The 4,383-nt window shown below is 42.3% G+C and overlaps 1 pseudogene; it reads left to right on the top strand.

Annotated features, from left to right (window-relative positions):
- Window positions 1-2,626: 2,626 nt before the first annotated feature.
- On the top strand, window positions 2,627-2,762 carry LOC114801493 (uncharacterized; annotated as a pseudogene).
- The last annotated feature ends 1,621 nt before the right edge of the window (window positions 2,763-4,383 follow it).

Genomic DNA, 4,383 nt, shown 5'->3' with positions numbered 1-4,383 from the left:
AGTGGCAAGGAAGATGACACAAAAGTCATGACACTCCAACCAAACCCCACACCATTTAATTCCGAACAAATGTTCAAACAATTCATAATAATTATATAATAATAATGATGTATATAATTATACATTTTATATATTAACCAGTTGCTATATACATATTTCTATTATTTTATATGAATCCATTTTGCACAATAATTCCCCCTCTGATTCAGCCATCTGTTTTAATCTAGCTCCACCCCTTCCCCAACGTCCAAAAATAGGCTCAGCTCCACTTGTTCTGGTTTCCTCCTCCCCCTCCAGTAAGTCATAAAACTTCAGCCGGTGGGTCCAGTCACAAGACTAACAGAATGTTTATTATTTTATAGAAATATTGCTTCCTGGATATGGCAAGAGCCACACATAAATAAAATTTACCACCAATCTATTGCTGTCCGGAGTGCTCAGTTCTGTTACACCATGCCATTGGGGGGAAAAATCCATTGATGTGGTGTGTACATACAGCTGACTTCATTTTATTTCCACATCACTCTGGTCCATGGTCAATCTGGACTCATCAGATCACATGGTACATTTCCATTGCCTACAATTTGACCACCAGAATTTGTAAACTTTCATTAGCCATTCCAGATGGCTCTGAGATTATAGTTCTCCATGTCCCTTCCTGATTTTAATTATACACTGTCTTAACTTCATTTGCTTAAAACAAGCTATAATTTGACCCAACTATAAAGCATCCTTCACCATGAAAGGTCTTCATACTAGGTGAGCTGAACATTGGTTACGAGAGGTATATCTAGGGCTAGTAAAAGATTTAAAGAACAGTTTATTGAATTGACATTGTTATGCTTTACCATTTTATTCAATAGAATCTATCCCTGTGTTTTTTTCTTAAACACTATTTTCAATTGAGATTTTAGAAGATAACCAATATCCTCCACAAAGATTTATGAGTCCTAAAACCTTTCTAATTTGTGTCTAGAGTCCCTTGAGGCTCATTCACTTTCCCTGACACCACTGGCCTAGACACAGTGACCAGTTCTGAAATTGCAAGATTGCTTGGCTCTCCTACTTTGCCCCAAAGAAAATTAATAAGAAGAAAAGACTGAAAGTATGAAAGAGCATATATTCAAAAATTCTGGTTTATAGCTACAGTAGCCAAAACAAGAGATAAATACATAAATTAATTTAAAAAATCTGACAGATTATTTACAATGGCACATCATGGATTAATTCAGTATGACCAAAATTATAAATATGATTAATTAACTGTCCATTTCGATTTTGGAATGTTCAGCAATCATGAATTACTTGTCAGTCTGACAAATCAAATTAATCAGAATTAGAAAAATCTATTAATTCTGGAGGAAATTGCTCGTGTTATGATTGGCACAACACAAGACTCAAGAACAATATAAAATAAACTAATCACGAGATGTCTAAATAAAATCTGTAGAATCGCACCTGGTTAGAGCATCGCCCAGGATTGTGCTTCGAAGACTGTTGCACATCATGTCAAATGAAAAAATATACAATAGAAGCAGCAGGCTATTGCACAGATTATTATGTAGTTGTGTGACTGAGGCGTTGCAGTCTAATGGTGGTGAGCACTTGGTCATTCTGTGGAAAAAAAGTTCTTTTCCTTTAATTCACAATATTGAGGGGTGGATGATCTACTGTACATTGTCCATGGTAGACTGAATTGTGGACCTCTCCTAAATTGTGGTTCTTCTCTCAGCCACAGCTTCCAGTTCCTCACCCACCACAGAATTAGCTTTCCTGAACAGTTTGTTAAGTCTCTTCCTGTCTGCCACTTTCATGGTACCATCCCAGCATAGAAGATGTCTCAGGCTTGATTGTTGCAAGTCCCCCACCAGCCTTTTGGATATCAAGCTTCAGCTGATTCAGCTCACACCCCTCAACAAACCCACCCTTGCTGCATTCGACTATTGTGGAGTCATCTGAGAATGTCTGCAGATGGCACTCCTCCATGTTGTATTGGAAAGCAGTGACAGAATGGTTCCCTGAGGTGCTCAGACTTAGATCCCTGTAGTCGTCCGTACTGTGGGCAGCATGAACCCACACAGCAGACAGTCTGCTCCCCAGTCAGGCTGAGTGGTGTTGAAGGCCCTGGAGAAGTCAAGAAAGTAATTTTCAGGGATGCTCTCAGTTTGACAAGATGACGAAGTAGAAGGTAGTTGGTGGCACATCCACCCAATTCTTGGCCTAGTACACAAATTGGAGCAAAGTGGAAAGGGTTGTCCAGAACCTGTCTCTTGAAGACCTTCATGGTGTGTGAAGAGAGTGCTACTGACCTGTAGTCGGATGGGGCACTGGGGATGGTCTACCTTCTTGGTTCTGAGGCTCATGTTGAAGATCCTCAGTGGCACTCCACATAGCTGAGAGGCACACAGATTAAGTGCTTGTGAGCTTAAGCCATCTGGGCCCAGCACCTTGGTAGGTTGGAGTCTGCATAGTTCTCTCCTCACTTGGTCCTCAGTGATGGTGATGGATGGTTTATGGGTATCAGAATCAGCTGGCTGGAAGAAGGAATGAAGAAGATGAGGTGCTGCAGTTTGTCATGACACAGAGGGAGCTGGTGCACTGGGGGCAATGAGGGCTGACGCAGCCAATTGTTGTTGGGTTCACCCAGGGCGAGGCTCAGCATTGAACTCGGGCTGTGCTGATCCCTGCAAATTCCCCAAATATGGGGATCTCGACTGCATAATTACTGATAGTGAGGGACTGCGTTCGCGCTCTTGTCCTGATATTTTTTGAAGGGCAGTGGGGTGGTCTAGCGGTTAAGGAAACGGCCTTATAATTGGAAGGTTGCCTTTTTGAATCCCGATCTGACAAGGTGCCACTGAGCCACACACTGCTCCCCGGGCGCCTGTCATGGCTGCCCACTGCTCACCAAGAGTGATGTTTAAAAGCACAGGACATCATAATTGTGTGCTTTGCATCACAATGACATTCACTTCATTTTCACTGGTACAGAGCTATCCACACAGAGGATGAACCCAGTGATTGTCTGTGAAGTTGTCAGTGTCCCCATCAAGTGGCTCGTAAGGTGGGTTCAAGGTGCGCCAGGTTGTGGTCTGATCTGACTGCACAGATATTCTTATTTGACATAAGCATACAGCGATCACCCCTGTTCCTTCCCCTCTTACTCTGACATTTGTCTGCACAAAAAGCAACGTCCCCAGCAGAGTCATGAATGTGCTCATGCGGCCATGTTGGTCAATCACATCCAACTGCACTCACAATAATCTCTCTCGTGCCAAACCAGTGCAGAAAGCTCTTCCATCTTATTGTCCAGTGACCTCACTTTGCCAACAGATGAGAGGTATGGTTTGTATCTCCTCTGCTCACCAGGCTGTATCCCATTCTTTGCTGCTCTTTTCCGACTAAAATATTCAGAGTTTTAGTCAACCAACTTGACTAGACTAAGATGAATGGGGAACTGACAGAGACTTATAAAAACTAAAATGACACTTTAACACAAAGATTAGACTAAAACTAAAATTAAGGCAGGCCACCAAAAAAATGCAGTGCAGAGTGAAACGTGTCCTCTGCTTTTATCTATCCCCCTTGGTGACAGTGGGCGCCCGGGGAGCAGTGTGTGTGATGGTATTTTCCCTCAGTGGCACCTCAGCGGTTTGGGATTTTAGCCAGCAACCTCCCAATTATGGGTCTGTTTCCTTATCCATTACGTCAACCACTTTGTTCAAGGTAGCAGTCATTAGACCCCTGATTAAAATCCTGATCTTGATCGCAGTCAGCTTTCAAATTATGGACCGATATCAAACCTTCCGTTTATATCAAAAATCTTTGAAAAAGTCGTAGCCCAGCAGCTGACCGTGTACCGATACAGCAACAATATCCACGAAGTATATCAATTGGGATTTAGACCTCATCATAGTGTAGCGGTTCTTCTTCTGCGTTGTGTAATTTTTTTATTTCTTTTCTTGAACCGTAATGACAAGCCGACACCCACGAGATTTTCCGTGCAAACTGTATTCTGTACAAAAGCGAGGTCACATCAGAACATCGCGTCACAAATCGCATCTCTCTGCACCTCTCTCTCTCACAGCTCATGCCATGTCTAAGAGGACTGAACATAACATAAAGCATTTACAATTTAAAACGTTGCATACCTGTACAAAAGCGAGGTCACATTATCGCGTCACAAACCGCGTCTCTCTACAATATACAGTAATAACAGAACATAAAAAAATATTCACAAATATGTACATAAATTAAAATAGAAGAAAAAATAACTTTTTACACACAAACCCCACGCACCTCTCACAGCTCATGCCATGTGTCTAAGAGGACTAAACCGGGTCTCCAACCCACTTACCCAAGGGCACGGCCGGATCCAACCAC

This window comes from Denticeps clupeoides, chromosome 12 (genome assembly GCF_900700375.1).
Source record: "Denticeps clupeoides chromosome 12, fDenClu1.1, whole genome shotgun sequence".
NCBI classification, from domain to species: domain Eukaryota; kingdom Metazoa; phylum Chordata; class Actinopteri; order Clupeiformes; family Denticipitidae; genus Denticeps; species Denticeps clupeoides.
Note: the sequence above shows the minus strand (reverse complement) of the source record. Positions and strands in the feature narration are given on the sequence as shown.